This window comes from Corvus cornix, chromosome 3 (genome assembly GCF_000738735.6).
Source record: "Corvus cornix cornix isolate S_Up_H32 chromosome 3, ASM73873v5, whole genome shotgun sequence".
Lineage (NCBI taxonomy): Eukaryota > Metazoa > Chordata > Aves > Passeriformes > Corvidae > Corvus > Corvus cornix.
In genome coordinates, this window is record NC_047056.1 from 52953395 (window position 1) to 52974453 (window position 21059).

At 47.2% G+C, this 21059-nt stretch overlaps 1 protein-coding gene across 2 annotated transcripts in view; it reads right to left on the reverse strand.

Annotated features, from left to right (window-relative positions):
• Positions 1-13100, reverse strand: part of LOC104689794 (T cell activation RhoGTPase activating protein) — a 35658-nt gene extending 22558 nt beyond the window's left edge. The window contains exon 1 of one of the 2 annotated variants that reach the window (XM_020583679.2): positions 13016-13100. The gene's annotated coding sequence lies outside the window, so the exon portion shown is untranslated. The remainder of the gene's footprint in view (positions 1-13015) is intronic. The other variant, XM_010400112.4, reaches the window with a different exon arrangement.
• Between the last annotated feature and the right edge of the window lie 7959 nt (positions 13101-21059).

Genomic DNA, 21059 nt, shown 5'->3' on the forward strand with positions numbered 1-21059 from the left:
AATTTCTGATGGGAAGTGCATTTAACACAGTAACACAATAACTGAACAATAAGTGAAACTTTTTAAATTACTCTAAACAATGGAAATTAAAATCTACCTCCGAACTGGCTTTAAGTAGAAATTAATAACAATATATTTATGTATTTCTATTCTTTTTCAGTAATCTCTCTCTGATAAGTCACTTCTCAGCAGACATGAATAGCATTGATGGGAAGCAGAAGATGCTCTTTGTCCATTAGACAAATACCGCAATTGAGGCTGAATCAGTAGGTGCAGCCTTTGTTATTTCCCACATCTTCAGACTGATAAATTAATTCATCCCCTGACTAATTTAAGAAGTGTGGGCTTTACCAAGAAGTACCAACTTGTTTGAATGTAGGAGGAAATCAAAAAGTCATTGAAGTGTGGTGGCCTGACTGACCTGTGCCCAGGCTGGATGTTTTGCCTGTGAGAAGCGAAAGGGTGTTCAGGGGTCTTTGCAGTTTAAGACTGTAGCAGAAAGACTTTCAGAAAAGTTGGTATATTTTCTTCCCCGAGAATTTAGAGCTTAGGCTGGTGATTTTACTCAAGGAAAGGGTCTTTCTAAGAACCAAACAAAATTCTTTGGGCCCTGGAGAATGATAAAAGTCCCTTTCTCCAATCCTGACAGGAAAAGGAAAATTAGTCTGATTTGTGGTGTTGCTTTTCTAAACATGCAGCACAATTACCTGGGCAGAACACAGGAGGATGCCACCATTTCTGCTACATGTATGAGCTACACAGAGTTTAGATGCATGCAGGCAGAACAGTTAGAGGAAAAAAACAAAATAACCCCAAAACCCGTCAGAAAAACAAACAGCAGATGCCAGCAATGTCATACTTCATGACCCATTCTGTGCCTGCTAGGGTACAGAAAACCTTTCCTTCTATTGCAACAAAAGAGCTGTCCTGGTCCACTGGGCAAAAGCTTTGCTAAGAGTCACTAGTCAGATTGATTTACACACTAGATTGCAACACATGCAGCTGGCACCTGTTTAGAGTGGCAGCGTTTTCTGAATAATGGTCTACAGTGTCCTAGATTCCTGATGCATTTTTTTGTGAGGATCAAGAGCTTTAAAACCATCGTTCCCCTCAGGGTACCTGGTCTCCTCCATTTTCCTCTAACTGTGAAGCTTACAAAAAACAAGAGCTGGGACCCTGAAATTAGCACTTTACCCAGCAAAGAGGCTAGAGAAACATTTATGATATGTGAAGCAGATGAAATGCATTTTAATGTTGAACCTAATCTTTTTTCTGCTGTGGACTTCCCTGGAGCTATGCTAGCAGTTCCCCTTACACTAAGATTGTCCAGGGAAATTCCCTTTCTGCTTTTAGTATTCTCCTGAATAATTATATTTCAAAGTTTCTTCAAAATAAAGAGAGATGCTGGCTCTCTCACTTCCATTTTTTCAAAGGATCTGCTCATTAGATAGCGTCTGAACCAGAGACTGTATTACCAGGGTCTAAATGGAGAAATCCAACCAGAAAAGTAGAGCTGGAGGAGGAGGAGGAGAGCTGCCCATGGCTGAACCCCAGTGGGGAAGAGGAGTGGATATTGATGATTTCCTCAAGGTGAGCACAGATTTTATGCAAGTTGCTGTCCTGAAGTGAAAGCTTGCACCCTTCATGTATATCAGGATACATCAGATGGCTGATTTGAAACTCATTGATGAATGCTTAAGTGCTAGATTCACTGAAAAGCTTGTTAAGCACTGGAACAGGCTGCTCTGTTCACCCGAACAGGGAAGTGGTAGAGTCCCCAGCCCTGGAGGTACTTAAAAGATGTGTAGATGAGGCACTTGGGGACATGGTTTTGTGGTGGGCAGTATCAGGTTAAGGGTGGGACTCGATCTTAGAGGTATTTTCCAACCTAAATGATTCTTTGATTCTGCAAAGAGTCAGTTGACTGTTTTGATAAGGAAGGGTTACTATGTCAGTATGTTATATATTTAGAAAGGCTGGGTTTATGGTCCGAGGGTGGGCACGCCTGATTGACTCTGCTGTTGCTGACCTTGCCACCAGCATGTTTATTATTGACCTTGCCTCTTGTAGCACAGTGCCTGGGGCTCAGCCAAATCAGGGCACCACCGGTGACACAGGGACCAGGTTTCTGCCTGAGCAGGTTATAACCTGGACACAGCAGGTACCTCTGGTCTGTGCGAGGAGAAGATTATCAGCTTTGCAGATGAAGAACCTGCTACCAGTTTCCTGGGAAATATTTTTATAGCCTAAGCATAACAGCCTGGAGAGTTGTGACGTAACTAGGCTCTCTGAAGTTAGGATGTGGGCAGATTTCCCTGGGGGCAGTGGCACGTCCATTAGCAGGTCCAGGCTGATGAACCAGGTGTTGCAGCCGCTTGACTGTTCTGCCATCTATCTATATGTGAACCTACAGCAGGGCCAAAGTGGTAAATTTGCTGAGGAAAAATAGGGGAGGTTTGTCTCTTCACAAAATGAAGGGAAGACTGAAACTGTTTTAAAAATTACTTCTGCATCATGAAAACTTTAACTGAACATAAAATGCTTTCACTGAAAAAAAACCCATTTCTTCAGCTAAACACCAGCTACTCAAAATGTGAGACAACTTCTTAAACTTCTTCCAATTTCAGGACCAACGTTCCCAGCAGCCTGCCAAAAATAAGATTTTGAGCAGCTGTTCTTAAGAAATCAAGGTCCTTTCAAGTTTCTTCTTCAAGCCAGCACCAAAAACACCTGTTTGATTGGTTTGGTGTGGGTCAGAAGCAGAGTTGCAGATTTACCCAGTTCACCTGTGGTTGGCTCAGCATGGCTCCAAGCAGAGACTGACTTTCACTTTCAGTTTGGCTCTGAGCTCACTCACGCAGAAGTTGAACTTTGAGAAATCCCCAAACACAAAGCCCAGCCACAGTGCGACAATTAGTCAAGTGTAGGATTTTCCCATTGTCTGTTTATAACTGACTACTGAATTTCTTGGGGGTTTTTGTTATTTTTCAAGAAACACTTAAGATGGGGGGGTTTCAGGGATTATTTTTAGATCTATGAAAAAAAGATAAATATAAGAGGTAAGAAAATCAATTTTACTTGATATTTGTGAGACATAATCAGTAGGGTTACTGCTGTTAGCCAAGGAGAGATGGTTTCTCATTGCTGGGTTTCTGGGAAGCTGTGATCCAAGGTCACCGTGGGTCAAACCTTACAGCTGTGGATAAGAGCAAAGTGTGGCTGGCTGCAGTTAAATATTCCTGCTTGCCCAACAAAGCGAGGAATTGTCTCTCTAGATGCATCTGGATGTGTTTGGTCCCTTTAGATGCTTATTCTTTTGCCATCCTGCAACCCAGCCCTTATTTTTGCAAGGAAGCTGTGAAAGTGACACGTCAGAGTCATGTTCTGAGCTGGGAGAAGGGCCAAGGGTGAGATCTGGCCTTGGCCTTACAGAACCATGTGAGTAACACTTTGAAGAGGTTGGTGGAAACTATGCTCAGGTGAGGACTGCAGGACGAGGAAACGTCAATCAGAAGAAACATGTTTTTCTTTTTTCCTTGGGAAAACAGGTAGTATGAACACATAGGTTCATCCCCAAGGCCAGAAAATAGTCCATGAAATCATCTGGTCTGACTGCATGTCCACACTGGAATTTCATCTGGTTAGTCTTGGAGCAAACCCAGCCAGCAATGTGTGTCCGACTAAAATGCTTCTGCTTTTAGGGAACACATCCACCTCCTCTCCATGCCCCAAAAGGCTCTTCCTTTTGACATGGTGATCTCAGCAGAGACCACCATTTACCTTGATTTTTTTTTTTTTTCCCCCCACTGTGGTTCAAACATTCACAATGGCTTACTAACAGCATGGTTATTTTCACCTTTTATTTTTCCCAGTTTGCGCAGCTAACTCTTCTCCTAACACCAATTTCACCTACTTCTAAAAGCCCCTTCTTGCAGTTGTTTCCCTTACATGAACACATCCACACATACCCTGAGCCATCTCCTGATCTTCCTTTTACTATATTACCTAGGCTGATAGCCTTCAGATTCATTCTGCAGGGCTTTCTCAGACCCTCCAGCAGTTTTTAAGGGATCTTTTTGCAGTTTCATCAAGTTTTCAAATCCTTTAAAAAATACAAACACCAATATGTGAGACATCATCCAGTTCCACTGTTTCAAACACTTTTCTAACTTAAAATTAATCTTCTTACTTCTGCTAAGTGCTTCATATATACCTAAAGGTCACATCAAGCTTTGAGTACATAAAAGCTTCCTTACAAGTGGTTGTCTTGGTAATAAACACCTGAAAAATGCTTTAAAACAAGTTACTTCTTCCAGTTTCCATTATCTACCTTCATTAAAGCAAGATATGGACCATGGACACACAGAGGATGAAGGAGCTGTGCTATTCCTTAGGAAAGCTGATGCCAGGCACCATGGGCCATGCAGACGCTGGTGGGCAGGTCTGTCTGGAGATGCTACGGCCCTTTGGCTGCAGGAGACGTGGGGACAGCTTTCCCATGACTCTGGGGGATACCAGGACCCCCAGCAGCTTTACACCTGCAGTCTTGAGGAAACCCAAATTCATACCCCAGCAGAATAATGTTGATAAAACTCCTGTATATGGATATAGAGTGTAGAGACTGACCCACAGAGCAGAGGAGTCTTTTTGACCAACAGCGTTTCTAAGGGCTTGCACTCAGTGGGTGCACAGTGAGGACAGGACTAAGGCATCCTCCTGGATGAGTTTCGTGGGGTCAGACTGAGTACAAGAGGCTTAGAAATACAATAGTTGATTGTATATATATATTATTTTCTCGGGATGATATTGTTTAGTAAGAAATAAATGCAATGACTTTGGCTAAAATCCCTCCTCCTAGCCAGAGGTGGGCAACCCGGTGAGACTTCATTTTGACATTAAAGTAAGTGGAATTCTGCTTTTATGTCTGTAACTGATTTAAAATTAAATAGTCCATCCACTGATGGATGAGTGTTGCATGGGAAGCACCAAAGACATACTTTATCCTCCCCTGAGAGCTCCTCAAGTCCCTTGCTTTTCACTGGATGCTTGAAATCTAAGCAACTACTTTCATGTGCCAAAATCAGCAGCATTTCCTCAGGCCACACCTTTATGGGACTAATTAATTTCCATGCCCACGTCTTCAAGGCATGTGAAGGTTCTCCTTCGTCAGCCAGCTGCAGCTTCATCTGCTTGTTCCCTGCCTAGCTCACTCTTCCTCTGCAGGGCAGGTGACGGGGTGACACGTAGAATGAAAAACACAGATGATGCTACAGTAACCCCCTTTTCTCGTGCAACAAGAGCACACCCACATACACGCTGCTTCCTCCCCAGCCCTAGCTTGCTGTGCCAGCTGAGTGCTAGCAGGGAGCTCAGGACTGCTGAGAACTGCAAAGGTTTTGCTGCTTTGGTTGACATTTAACGATTAACCAATTTTGTGGAGACTGAAGGAAAAGGTGTTGTTTGTGGGAGGTGATGTGTGGAAAGGAGAAAGAGTAGGAGTAGCAGGTGTCATGCAGAAGGAGCTGTCTGAGCGTGTCTACCCATTTTGACCTTATCTGTCTTAAGGACAGAGCTCTTCTGGGTCCCTCACAACCACATGAGGTTACAGGCACCCATGCTTGGCTAAACCTGGGAGTTAAGTATTCCTGGGCCTGGCTAGCAGGAGATTGCCTGGCAGTAGAGGCACTGCATAAGTTCATGTGTGACTGAACTTAAAAGCTCTGCCAAATATGAGAGCACAGGCGGGGAGTGGGAGAAAACCCTCTGGTTCTACTCTAGTCCATATAGGCTGACATTGAGGCACAACTCAAAGCTGATCTCCAAACAAACCTGGAGACATCTCATCTTGATGAGATGAGACATGCCTGGCTCTCCTAGCTTCAGTGAGCACCAAAGACTCCCTGTTGGGGAACAGGCACTGCTTCAGGCACACCTGAACAAGGGGAGGATGAGTGTTATGTGGCTCAGCTTAGCCCGGGGGCTTCTCATAGCATTGGGATGGCCCTGCAGCCCACTGTCTTTCCTGATCTCAAAGATGCCCATTGCCACTGTCACAAGTGGGCTGCACAAGGACATGCCAAGTGCCTTTGCAATGGGATAGCAACAGGATTCAGCTTTCATATGCTTTTCATTCACCCATAAATCTCAGTATTCCTCCCTGAGAGGATGCTGAGGAGGATGACAAAGTGAATTTCCTCTGGGCATGCAGGAAATCTGGACTCCAGCGGGACTGGAAGTAACGTGGAATAGGAAAACAACAAACTTTCCTAAGCCTGAAACATTTAGTCTGGCTTTGCTCTGGCTTTACCTTGGAGTCCCACCTAGGTCAGCTCAGGGCACTGGAGCAGGTCTGTGCAGATTAGCAATGTCCTTTCACGGCTGGAAGTGGAGAAGGGAGCTAAAGAGACCAGGGCTACGCTGCTGGCATGGTTGGGCCCTGTCCACACCCTGGCCTCAGGCAGAGGGTGGTTCCTCATAGTGTCCTCACCTGACGACTGGGGAGATGCTAAATACTGACCACGGCAATACAGCATGAGCCTGGTTCCGTGGTGACCTGGCACAGGGCAGCCCGCATTTTTGCTGTCCAAGGCTATCATCCTGCCGAGCAAAGACCTTACCCAAGCTGCCTGCTGGAGATGTCCAGCTTGTGCCAGTTTCCAGATGGTATCAAGATTCTGCTGGCAAGGGCTGGCTGGCCTGGGCAGATCTGTGCTGGGAACACCTGAACAATTTCTGAGATGATCAATCGGGTGCCAGTGATGGGGAAAGTCCTTGACAGCACCATGTTTGCTAGCAGAGCAGGTGCCCTGGTGAGCCCCAGGAGACCTCTGGGGCTGCCTCATGCTGCTGAGCACAGGAGGGTCCTGGATGGAGTGCCCATGGTGCAGTGGTCTGCATGTCTGGCACACTGCTGGCTGTGCTGCCCACCCTGCAGCAGCAGCACGGGGGAAATGGCAGGCGTGAGTGTGAGCCTCGGGACGCCCACAGCATGTTTCCTTTCCAGCAGCAGACAGGATGTTAGCTGTCATGGGTGTTAATTAGCCCACAGCGCGATGTTCCTGATTTTCATCAGTGCACCTTTCGGTTTGAGGCTCTCTCTTCTCAGACCCAGATTTTAACAGGGTCACAGCACTGAAGCCCCCATCCCTCTGAAGTCTTCTCGAGGTGCAACTTATTTTTTATTTTAATGAAGAATCCTGTATTCTACAAGCATCCCATGAGCACCACTGGCCATTTCTGGAGTTTGTCCAGATGTCTGCAGTGCTGATAGACTCAGATAAGTCCTAGACAGCACTGCACATGCTGCAGCACGTTCCCTGTGGCACACAGATATGAATAGCTGTGTGTATGCAGAAAGGTCATGAAAACCTTTTCTGGCTCACCTCAGAGTTTCATTTAGAAGTAAAATGAAATTATTAGCTGTTTAGAGATAAGCTGGTTATGACTGAGGCTTGGACACATAATAAAAGTTTTACTGTTTTAAACAAGATGTGTTGGTGGAAGTACAGATTCTGCCCCGTGTGGAACAGTTGTTCAGGTCAGCATCTGTGAGGGAAGCAGCTGCTGCCCAGCAGCTGGATGTGGCTTGTCACTGGCCATCTCATGAGAACTCTGCTCCCACCTGTCTGCAGGTGAAACAGAACAAGTGAGTGCTCCCAAATTTATCTCCAGTGGGAAATACCCATCTTATTTCATGCCCCATCACGCAGAATTGTAATACAGAAATAGCAGAATTGATACCAGAGCACCCATCAGCATTTGCTGCTGTTTATAACTTTCAAACAGGGAATGGTGTTAAGTGGGAACAGGGCAGTAACACCTGAAGACTCTCCAGCTTTTTAAAGCTGTGTGGATGCCTTTATGGGCCACTGCAACTTGGACACTTCTTGTTGCACAGCTGCATGGGCTCTGCAGACCATGCTGCTGCAGGCTGATGCCTGTGTAGGACATGCTCCCAATTCACCCCATTGAACTCATCTCATCACAGCCCACTGGGACTGGTCGTGGAGTCACAGACATATTTGTGGCAACATCAACCAGCGTCGGGGCAGTATTCTTTCAAAACATGTTTATTTTCCATGTTTTTTGGAGTTTATTGAATACATTTGGGTTGCAGCTTTCATGAAACTGTAATTTATCAAAAGCACAATGAGGAATCACACAGGCCAAGTTTCTAAAGCTCACATTTAAGTTAGGTCGTAGGTAGAATGAAAGCTTAAAGGTCTCTACCAACAACAATGACATTTTTTTCCCACTGAGAAGCTTTTCAGTTTGGGTGATATTTTCAGTGTTGCTTTTTTTCAACACAAATGTAACTTCTCCAAAGAAAGCAGACACATTCTATAATAATGTCAGCCAGCCTCTGAGTTTTTCATCAGAACAATTTCTATAAATTGTTTTGAATGACAAGCTGGATATATTATTCTGTGTTTATAAATAGATCTGTTTTCACAAAACTCTTTCTCAAGGAAATTGCTCTTAATTAATATGAAGTACTTTCACTTATTACTTGTATTATAAAAAGAGAGGAATCCTGCATGGATCAGAGTCCTGTTATGCTAAGAGTTAATAAAGGGACAAGTCTTACCCTGAAAATACCTCATCTTTTGGTTTGCTCCAGGTCTCTGCAGTCCCTGATTGTCTAATACCCACCTCCAAATTAATCAGCCCCATCATTCCGTTGAGGCCTTAACTGCTTCTTTCCTCACCATATCCTTATGAGGAAAGGCAGCACTATTAGCCCCGTGTTACAGATTGGGACCTGTGGTGCAGAAGTGAAATGTCATGATGAAAGTTGTCTGAACCAGAGCAGGGAATGGATGCCTACTCTTCCCCTAAAAAGCAGCACCCTGCCTGCTATGCTTCCATTCAGCTGGTGCTGTGATAGTATTAGATTTTTGTTCATTAATTTCCCATCAGTTAGTCTATGAAAGAAAACTCACAGTACTATTTTCAGCTGGTTACACAAGAGAGCGAAAACATTCCGCTAGTATAAGCACACAGAGGGTGAAAAATGGAAGTTAGTAAAAGTGAATGAAGAGAAAAAGTGAAGGGCAGGAGCAGTATGGTTGTCAAGAAGTCGTGGGAGAGTATGGAACAGAAATTGAAGCTTCAAGCTGACCCATAAAACTCCGTGATGTTACCAGCAACCTCACTGATTTCACCTTCAGAGACTGTGTTTTGCAGTAACCTTCACTTGAGTCATTGACACCTGCCCACTTCAGTCCTGTGGCCAGCCAGAAACCCTCCTACCTCCCCTAACCACAGCCTTGCACACAAGGGTCTCTGCTGTCAGCCCCCAGGCTCTGCATGGCTCACCCCTCTGCATCTCTGCAGACACTTCCCTGAGCTTTCTCAGCTTGCTATGGCAAAAATAAAAAGGCAAATAAATGGGGTTGCATGATGACAGGAATCAGATTTTCAGTTTTGGGACGGGATCCAGTGTCTCTGTAGGAGAGTTCAGTACATGATGTGCCTCCCTGCTTAGACCTGGCTGTCTAGGCAGGAAAAGGAGCCAGGGTAACTTAGAAAAGACCACACAGAGCCCAACCTCCCCCATTCCTTGTTCTTTCAGTGTGAAGAAACCCCCAAAATGATGTTTCCCTCTACATGGAAATGCAGTGCTAGCTTCATTATCAGGTTGGAAATCAAGAGAGTGATTAGTTAAATGACTTTCCCCAATGTCACACTAAGGGCTGCAGATCAGACTTGCTTCACTTTCCTAAAAGCCAGTTGAGTGTTGTCTTCAGTACACTGCTCCTCTCAGCTCCTGCAATTGCATCTGCAGTCACAGCAAGAGCTGGTCTGGGTCTACTGACTTCTCCAACACGACATCAGTGGAACACTCGGTGAAAAACCTGTGGGGTAAGAATCCTGTCCCCATGAATATTTGAAGAGAATGCACCTTATCTAATGTCTTCCCTGTCAGGAGTGGGCAATGAACTTAGCACCTAATGAGCAATATGCAAACTCAGCCTCAGAGGTACACAAGATGTCCGGTACAAAAATAAACATCAACTGCCAGAAAATATCCTCTGGACAACATCCCAAGGAATAAGTTTCTTTAGGGACTCAGTTTGCTAGGAGGCTGTTGGCTTTAAAGTAAACTTTGCCTTACTTAATTCCTGAGGTTTGTCATTGGTAGTTTTCCAACATAAATCTGAGGATTTCTGATTGGCCTGTTGGTTAATAACCAGATAGTAAGCACAGGATTATGCTCATGTTACCTTTTCCTAATGCTACTGATAATTGCTCAATAGGTTCAGAAACCAGACACTTCACTGACTTTTATCTCATGAGCCAACTCTTCATGCAATGCCTGGGTCTGCACTAGTTGATTAGAATAATGTTACTGCAGTAAGGAATTGGTTTGAGGGCTGGAGGGTACAGTTTCTAGATTGTTGAACCTGCAGGATGAATAAGTTAATCCATTTTCTGGAAATTACTTATGGTTCAGTCCCAACAATCACCTGCATTAGCCCAGTCTAGTTGCTTGTGCATTTCCATAGGGGAAAGGAAAAATCACATTTAGACTGAAAACATGGATGGTTCAGAGGTTTGGCAACAAACTCACAAATGCTATTGCCTCCATGTGAAATTCATCCTCAATGTATAGTGGCTAAGCAGGATAGTGTTCCAGTAAGTGCTCCATGGTACTTGCATAGCTTACTGCCTGCAAAGAAAAAAATTCAGGGAATATTCCATCTGTGGCTGCTCTCCATCCTGAAAGGTAACAGCTTTATGAAGGTGGGTTACTTGTTAAAATTCCACCTTCCTGCTATGAAGTGTAGTAGAGGCTTTCCTTTTTATGCTTCTATACGTGCAGGGGCTTTAGACCATGTCTGCAGACAGCAAGTCTGGAATGTTGCCCAAGATGGCAGTGTTTTTGGAATACAAAAGATATTTTTCATTTAAAGGCTGATTAGCTTGTGCTGATCACAGACACTCAAAAATCACTTTCCATGGGGCTTTGTGGGCCTCCTCCATTGCTTCATGTCATGGTGAAGCCACCAGCGGCTTTGTCACGAGGCTGTGAGGTCTGGGGAGGGACTGTATGGAGCACAAAGGAAGCTGGGTTTGACCTGACTTTCACAACAGCCTCTTCTGCACCTCAGAGGTTTTGTGTAATCATTGACTCCGGTGTATTCAGTAGAAACGTTACTTCATTTCGTAAGATGAGCTGCTTCAAGGCCTTGATGGCCATTAGTGCTGTGAGGCAGGTGCCGATGAGGAAGCTGGGGCTCCCTCCAGGCTACTGAGATTAGCACAGCTCGAGGGATAGGCTTAAGCAGGCAGCCACCCACCCACAGGAGCAAAGAGTGTGAAAACATCACAGCTCTCCTGCCCACATTTCCCGGAGAGCAATGTGAAGGCAAGGCTTGGGGCAAAGGGAGGCAGCAGCTACTGCTGAACTGCCACTTGGAGGAGCAAAATTAGGTGCTGGCACGAGCTGCAAATTAGCTGATGGCACCAGCAACAATGTGGATTAGACCACTGAGAATGCTCTGCAGGAGCTCTTGGTAAATGCTGCCTCCTGCGGAAATGAGAGGGAGGGCCCATACTGAGCATGAAGTGGGGATGAGGCGCTGGGACAACTTTCCTGCCCAGCACAGTCTGTTCTCATGGACAGAGGTCCAAAAACCAAAGCCAGAGGCTGAAGGAGGGAGGAACTCAGGGCTGGACAAGAGGCACAACTGCCCTCCAGCTGATCACCCCCATCACCAGCTAACACAGGGATGCTGCTGTCTTCTTCCTATAGTGACATCAACAGCCCCTTTTTTCCACAGGCATCTGTAGTTTGCAGCTATTGTGGGCAGGAGGGTAGGGTGGGGTGTGTGATAGTATTTTTCACTCGTAACACCTACCAAATTATGGCACCAGTGAAAACAGAGCAGTGAATCCTAGGTACTCGTTCAGTATTTGAGCTCCTCCTGTCCTCCTGGGCTCTAGGATGATTCTGGGCTCTGAGATGGAGCCGTATGGCAAGCCAGGAGGTGTCACACAGAGCCACTTCACAGACTTCAATCAGGAATGTTTCCAGCAAAAGAAAAATGTGTTAAACTCAGCCGTTCTCACAGTCTGACAGCTCCTGATGTTCGTGTCAAGAAATGAATGCAAAAAAAATGTGCTCTCTCTGAAGAGAGACATAACTGACAAATAATTAATGAGTAAGTGCTCATACAGCACAACTTGCCCCCTTCCCCATGCAAGGAGTGCTCAAGGCCTCAGACTTTTGAAAGACAAAGACCAAAGATATTGATGCCCTTTCTGCCTTTCCCCTGAAGACTTTTTTGTAATACGTAACAAGCCCACTTGCAACACCACCATGCCCAGTTAGCAGCGCTGTTTGACTAACTGCTCTGGGTTTATTTGAGGGGAAATTGGGGCACTGAGGTGAAATAGCTGCAGCTCAAATAGCAGTCCTTCTTATTGGAAATAGTTTAATCAAGGAAGGAGACACTGCCACTAACATCAGCAGGTATTATTTCCCATTGGTTTGTGTAGGTAAGCCATGACCTGTAGCAAAATAAGGCGGTAAACTCTGCCAACTCTTCTGCCTGTTTTGGAGGCTTTGCTATCCAGAAGAAAGAAGAACAGGAAGAAAACAAAGAATCAGAATGCACCAATGAGAAAGCCAATGGAGACTTCTCAACAGCACTAGTAAGAACAAGGAGCCAGCACTGGCAGCCCTTGGCATGGGATTGGAGAGATGGAGGGAAGAGGCTTATCTCCTGCTGCACAGGCCTGGTGGGAGGGCGAGAAGAGCAGCTGGGTGCAATGCCAGCAAGTGCAGTTCCCACCACCTCTCCCATCCATCCCATCTACACCAGCAGCCCCCACTGCAGCCACAACTGCCAGCTCAGCCACCCCAGGCACCACAGGTACACTCCCACACCTGCAACTCGCCTGGGGTCCTCTAGTGCAGAACACTGACAGCACATATGCATGGGCAAGCCAAGGTGTATGACCTTGCTCCTGGGCATCAAACATCTGTGCAGCCACTCGGTGTACGTACCTGGCTGAAGGCAACCATGGCTTGCTCAAACCTTTGCTGAATAGAAGCGATGGTGCTGAACACCGGCGGGAAGGAACAGTCTTGAGGGGCTGAAACCAAGAATAAGTTTGTTATCAGTTTCCATCCTCCAGCAAAGCTCCCACAAAGGTGAGGGATTTGATCATTTATAGGAGTCATTGTTACAAAGTGTGTATGGGAGGAGAATACAGTCTGTTTGTGCTCCTGACTCCTGGATGCTGCCAAATTTCCCCTCGAGTGTCAAGGCTCCAAGCCCCATGGTGTTCGGCACAACAGCTGCTGTCACACAGGGCCAACTGGCCTCGGGGGCAGTGGCCAAGGCCAGCGCACAGCCACAGCACTGTGGGCAAAGCCCTGGGGCCACCAGCTGAGGCACCCCCCACTTGGGGCAGGCTCGGCACCAATGTCTGCACAGGGGCTGCTCAACACGAGCTGCTTTCCGGGCAGTGGGGAGACATGGACACTTGCAGGGCACCGTTCTTCCCTCCCTGCTTCTGCAGCAGGCTTGGGAGAACAGGAACCATGTCCTTTCCCAGAAGCGCCTGCTTCTCTGCCCTGACTGTAAAAGGCCTTTGGAGCAACAGGGTTGGATACAGACCTCTGCATTCTGAAACGTGGGGTGAGAGGAGGCCGCTCTTGGTGAGCCCAGCATGCAGAGGCAGCCAAGCTGGTTTCAATTAGAGGTGCATAAGCTGCTGCCTCCAAATCCACAGGGAAGCTCCATGCCTCTTGAAGATCTAAAATCCCTGCAATCTGTGCCTTGGGACAGCAGGTTCTGTGTGGCTGCCCGCCATCTGAACACAAGCATGAGTGCTAAGGAATGAGGCTATTTTAGGAACAAGTGACACAACAGAGGAGCATCAGAGGCAAGAAATGGCTCCTTGCTGCCAAGTGTTGACATGAGGCCAATAAAGGGCAGGTTACCACCCTTTGGGGGGATGCCTGTCTTATTAAAGTTGTATTTACGGTATTTTTTGAGATACTTGAAAAGAAGGGTGATATATTTACAGAGAACTTTCTGAACATTTGGCCTCATTAACTGAGTGGAAAAAGAATGATTAAAAACACCATCTGCTTTTTATTGAACTTTGTTTCAAATTCATCAGAATTTCATCAGCTTTAACCTCTAATTCTCAATTTTTACTCCTGAAAGTATGTTAGCAGCATACCACCCCATGCAGTTTACAAATGGCAAACAAGCCCTGGTGGTGTCTGCAGATCTTCTCTACTAAGATCTCACCAAGTCAGTGCAAACCAGCTCAGCACAAAGGGCAGGCAACTGCACGACATGCAGCAGAGCTGGAGGCACCGCGTACTCCCTGAAGGTGTCTGAGACCAAGCCCTGAGAAGGGTGACTGGGAGTCCAGCTGGCTGAGACCACCCCATGGTGCCACAGCCCATGTAACCCAAAGCAAATGCAGTTTCCCAGAGGAGATGAGCGATTTTCCCCATCATTATCAGCAGAAAAAAGTAAAGCAGCAGCAGGAGAAGTCACCTCACTCTGCCTGCAGGGAAAAGTGCTGGCACACATAGCTATGAAGCTGCAGCAGCACTGCACTGGGATACTAGAAAACCACTTTTTGCTAGGAAGAGTGAAAGACAGGAGTGGTTTGTATATTTACTCCTGGTTTATACCAGTTTGACACTGGTATATTTAGCCCAGTGGCCTCTCTGTACGCGGGAGCTTGTGTGACAGGCATAGGTGACACTGCTTCATACCTGCAGAGGAGCTGGTTTCTGATGGCAATGTTTGTTCCCATATCTGTACCATCATGGCCTTTCTGCTGCCTACCTTTGACAAATACCTAAATACATGCAATCTGAAGTCAAAGAAATTAACATTGAAATTGCTAATCATGTTATCAGAGCAGCAGGTCTTTGCTTTTCTAAGTAATGACTCATTATGACCAGAAGTTCTTCTGCAGTCTGCTGCCCAACAAAAGGTCAGTATGTGACAAAGCCTGTGCTGCTCTCGCAGAAGTCACTGCAGAGCTCATGGAGTTAAATGCATTTTGGAGAAAGGTTATCCTTCTAAGATCATTCTAAGATGCTGTAGGGTGTTGTCTTCATGCTTAAGCCCACTGAGACTCTGGCTGGGGGTAGTTCTCTAGCTCCAATTAAAATACCATACGCACGGAAGGCATGGTCTATTCATCACTGCGTTTGTAGTATCAGGATAAAATACCAGCCTAGTGATAGAGCAATGGAAATAGCTGCTCCCTGCAGGGGAAGTGACGACGAATCCTGACCCAGGCAGAGGCCCATTTTCTCCCCAGCTTACTCCCTTGTATCCTGAGCTCTGATCACAGCAGCTTATAACACTGTCAGTGTTGTCATCCTGCCTCCATTTAAACTCACAAGGACTGCTCAGTGCAGACTCCCAAACAAGATACACTTGGGAGGGCAGACACCAGTTTCTTAATCTGGTGCAACATCTGAGAGGTCAGCCAGGATTCTTTTCTGAACCCACCCAGGACCAGCCAAAAGGCACTCTCTTTGCAGAGCAGACAGGGAATGCTCAGGAAAATGCAACCCTCCCGGCATCCTCCCAGAGTGGCCATGGGGGTTACAGCTGCTGGCAGCAGGATGCTCAGGGTGCCTGGATCAGTGTGTCACCAGGACAGCAAGCAAAGAGCGCTGCACTGTGGGGGAAAATGGTTTTGTTTCTCTCCCCAAATCAGTGTAAAGCAAATTATTTCTGTTACCGTTATTCTTATATTAACTCTATTCTAGAGTTGGCACAATTTCGCCTGCCAAATGCATATAGCAAAGATTAAACAAGCTGTGTATTTCAAGTGATATATGTACACACATGCACCTTTTGACACAAGTGAAAATATCAGGCCTGATATTCCTCCTCTCACTCCAAAAGCAAGGGACTTATTACTTGGTTTATTGAATAAGATCATGTCATGTCATGAAGAAAAACTTTATTCCCCAGTGTTGCTGCTACTTTGGTGGAAAAAACTACATGTGATTTTTACTGAAAGACTGCAGCAGGTGAAGAGAGGACAAATTAACTTTGCCCTGTGCTCCAAGACCTGGGAGAATTCAGAGTTATGCCAGTATTCGCTGTCAATTACATCATACTTTCTCTCTTCATGGAGGATATCACAGTTTCTGCCACAAGTTTAGCTCCAGCCCTTCTTACTCCAGCCTGTGACCTGCTCTCATTCCGAGGCACACAGCAGATAATGTAAGGATGGCATCTGCAGATGGCAGAATTTCGAGAGCACTCATGGGGATTCATTTGCTCCAGGAAATCACCTACATGCACATGCAAGGGCTTCATCCCAAGCAAGGGCTTCGTGCCAGGCACCCACAAGGAGAGCTGCCTGAAGACTCAACCGTAACCAGAAAAACAGAAGGGAAGTCTAAAAAAGTATCCCAGTGCTCTGCACACTGTGGTGGGATATAGGGACGAGGGTGCTGAAAAACGCTTGCACCAAATGATTTCCTTTTTGAAACTGGCACAAAAATCAAATCTCTTTTATTATCTTGAAGCACTCCACCAAAAGTCCTGAAAATCCAGAGTTCAGTCATTCTTCCTCAGGTGACCTAACCATGTCCTGTTGGTTTATAGACAAGCGAATGCATTGCTTGTCTTTACTCATTCAGAAAGCCTTTCAGAGTGTGTATACAGGGACATGATTTTGCCATCTGAAGGGATTTTTGGGTGGCCAGATTCTTCAGCAAGTAACAGCCAGCATGATCTGAAAACTAGATGCCATTTCTAAAACCTTGGACTTTTGTTTCTTCATGACTTTCAGAAATGCCCCCACATCTACTAACATATTTCTACAATCCTTAAGGAAAAACTAAAAGCCTCTTTACACACTCGGTGAGAGTCCTTGTGAAAACAGTAAACTCATGTCCTTTCTTCTGCTCCTGAAAGAATCCATCAGCAGCAGAAGCACAGTTCACATAAAGTGATCACTTAACCCAAAGCCCACAAGACACCAAAAGCAGAGGAGGAGAGCCCAGAGGATTTCCAGGAGGTGTGGTGGCAGGTAAACCTGCCTTTCCTTGACCAGGTTTTCCCAGGGAACACAATGAAATTCCCAGGGACTTTCCTTTCCCCAGCCATGTAATGCACATGCACATGCAGAGGAGGTTGGGACAGGGGAGTTGTGATCACCCTAGCACATCAGGCTGCCAAAAAGGAAAGGAAAAGGGGCTCCTGAAGGCAATGAGTCCTTTAAATGAACTTTTTCATGGACCTCTTCCCAATTTTGTCTCTCACTTGAGGTCACTAGCAAGGAGGTGACAAGAGGTATGGGGATGCCATCCAAACACTCTTCAAGGAAGTGTTGCACTGCCAAACCAAACCACTGCAGATGCTGCTGGTTTCATGGCTCAGGCTGTGCTTGTGTTAGCCAGTGCTGCCCATCCTGAGGCAGGACTCTGCTCCCACTGGGAAGATCCCAGGACACTGCTGCCTCGAAGAGGGCAGGGGTTGAACATGGCAGTGCTACTTGGCATGGGCCAAAGAGGGTTCAGGGCTGGCTTTAACAGTTTATGTGTGATATTATAATTTATAATGATTTTAGATAATTATGCTGCAGTGCCAGGGAGCACTCTCAAGTGCTTTTTAATCTGTTAGTGCAGGCAAATCATGAATTGTGCATGCCCTGGTCATTTCTGCAGCCAGTCCCACTAGCTGACATTTCAGATGAGCAACCCTCTGTGAGTATTTCCCAGTGGCACACAGATGTGTGGCATTGCCTGGCTCCTTTGTCCTTCATGAACCAGGGCACATCTGTACCCCCTGGGATCTGTTGGGTGCTCTGCTGCCTCACTGCCCCCAGCAGTACCCAGGAGAGCTGCCCTGCAGATGCTCCCTAGGGGCTGGTTTGGCTTAATCAAGCAGACTGGGAAGGAACTTAGAATTGCATGCAAGAGGAGGATTTCTGGTCTTGGTTGTGTCAGCGTGGGCAGAGTGGTCCCTCTGAAATAAGCAGCAGCACTCAATTTAAACTAGCCATCCCAAGGTGATCGGTCCAGTCTTATACAGAATAAACAAGACTGGAATTTGCCTTGAGCTAGTCCACAGTAAAACTCTTTTCCAAAGCAACTTTGTGCCACTATCACCACTCGAGTCAGTGCAGTTACTCTGGACTTCTAACAATACACAGAGTTTTATCTAAATAGGTTTAAAAGCTGACAGCCTGGTTATGGGGACTGATGAGATTTCCTTTATTGACTGTGCAATCAGTGTGATTTAGAGTCTCCACGGGGGCCTTGCTGAAGGCTCTCCAAGACCCAGCTGTGACAAATTCTCCCCCCCCCCACCCCCACCCAAGCTGGACACTGCTGCTGGAGACAGCGGCTGTGGTTGTGGGACCTTGTTCCCCCCCCCCATCTTCCCACCCAAGCTGGACACTGCTGCTGGAGACAGCGGCTGTGGTTGTGGGACCTTGTTCCCCCCCCTCATCTTCCCACCCTCCTGATCCTGCCTTCCTGGTGTCCTGACCTCCCACGGGGCCAGTTATTTGTCTGGCATCACACCCCTGCCTTCCAAGGTAATAAATTACTGCGGGAAGCAGCTTTGCACTGGACCTCATTAACAGCAAACACGGCCGTCCCTTTTCCTGCCACACCATGCAAGCCAGACATCCATGACTATCGGCAGCAGATACGCATTTCTCAAGCTCCCAGGAGGACCCCCAGGTCTGTGGCAGATGGTGCACTGGACTGATGGATGCACAGGGCTGGGGAGGCTAGCCACCCTCCTTGCCTCTTGGGATCGTGTCCCAGCACAGCCTGGCCCTCCTTGTGATGCTCCATTCCGGTGCCATTGCAAGGGATTTGTGGACATTGTTAATATTGAAAAAAGTGGGAGGTAGAGTGAAGAGCCTCTTTTGGTACTGTCTTGCTCCATTTTCAGAGACTGCTGGTACTCTGAAAAAGCATCAGGCTTAACAAAACAGACCCACAAAACCTGAAGTGTCAAAGTGCAGTAAAATGGATCCATTCCCATGCTATGGGTGCAAGTACTAGGGCTGTGTTATGTCTAAAGAAAATAGCAAATTTTTTTCAATGTATATTGAATGGTTGAATAAAGTTAAGTAAAAATTGATCTTGGGGCCACCAGCATCCCAACGTTCTCTGCTAAACAATCACCCACTCTTTTCTTTTTATTTCTTCTTTACTTTCTCACCAGAAACAGAAAAATAAAGAGTGATTAAAAAGAAAGAAATGGGAAGAAGAGAGGGAAAAATACGCATATCTGAAATTTCCTTTTTTTTACAATGTTTCTACAGACAACTTTGAAGAAAATGTAACTATTATTTGTTTCTCTTTTTTCCTCTTAACTCCTTCCTGTTTTGGTTTGGTTTTTTAATGTAAGCTCTTTCTTATTGGAAAATAGTTCATTTCTGCTAGCAGCCCTCGTTTTGAAGAGCAGGAGGAACAATGGAAAACCAGATCAGTTGTCACGTAAAATACTCTTCCAGGTTTTATACTTGGAAGCACTGAAGCTACCACTTACGATCCATGCATCTCCATGTAAGGGAACCACGCAGAGAGCCCCTCATTTTTTGCAGAAAAGTTGATTTGCCAGAGCTGACAATGTCATGAAGAAATGATACGTTTCAGAGCAGAGATTCAGTCCTCGGCAATTTTCTTTTTGTTTCCCTAGCCAGCACCTCGCTCCTGTCTGAGGTCAGAGTAAATGATGTAACGCTCCCTTCTGGCCTCGTAATCGATGGGCTGGTGGCCGGGGCTTCTCTCCCTGCTGACAGGAGCGTTCGCTGCAGCTGAGACCCCGCCGGGGACCAGGCTTTGGTCCTGGGCTCGCACCAGGAGACTACCAGGTGCTGTGGGACAGTGTTCACAGCATGCACTAACGTGAAACGTGTTTCTTGCAACGATGTTAAAACTTCTCAAGAAGAACAACAACAACAAAACAAAACCCATCTTAAACTCTTCCCCTCACAAAGATATAACCAAGAAACCCGCCAGTTTTATTTTAACCAACGTCCATTTACTCGTGGCTGAGGGTTTTATTCGGTTTGTTCCGTTTTTCAAGACTCTGCTCCCCTAGACACGGCGCTAGAGCAGTTTGACAGTGCAGTGATATCGCCAAGAGGTCTCTTTAAATTCCATCTCTGGCAAGAAGGGAGGGACTGCACGCCGACCTGGCCCCTGCTTATCTGACCCTGACTCCACCCGGCTCCCGTGGCCCCTTTCTCGGGATGAGAAGTGCTCTGCGGTGCGGGGCAGGGACCACGCACCCGCGGAGCCCAGGAGTCCGGGGCTGGCCCAGTGCCCTGCGAGCGCATCTCCGGAGTTGAGCGCGGGAAGTCTTGGGGTTTGTTTGTCACCGGATTCAGGACCAGGCTCAGATCCCCGGCAGATCCTCAGCTATCCCTACGCCCAAGTCACCCGCGGCAGCGGCAGCAGCCGCATCCCCTCTAACACCCGGGAAGGAGCGGGGGCTGCCCCGCGCCCCCCGGCCCTGCCCCGCTCCGCGCCCGCCGCGCCGCGCCCGCACTCACCGCCTCGGGCGCGGGGACCCCGCTGCCGCCTGCCCGCGGCCCCGGCATCGCGCCGGGAGGCGGCCGCAGTAGCGCCGGGTCCGGGTCCGGGTCCGGGTCCGGGTCCGGGTCCGGGTCCGGGTCCGGGTCCGGGTGCGCCTCGGGCGCGGAGCCGGAGCGAGTGAGCGGAGACCCCGGCGCCGGCCGCCCCCGGCCCTCCCCGCCGAGGGAGGAGCCGCTCCCTCTCGCAGCAAACCCCGGGGGTCCGCCGGGATGCCGAGCGGGCCGCGGGCAGGGCTTGCCAGAAAAGGGGAGGCAGAAATCAATAGGCGCAGGGAGAAATGAAGTGAAAAGTGTCTTACAAAGAGAAAACCCTTCACGGGTTCTTCACAGCCAACCTTTCAGAGCCAAGCCCTCCCTGCCAGGATTATTACTGAGGCAGCGTGGCAGATATGAATGTAACACCGTAGGGTGTCGGACATAACGAGCACCAGCGCCGGGCAACTTTCAGTCCAAATCTGCGTCCATCAGGCATGAAGGAATGAGGG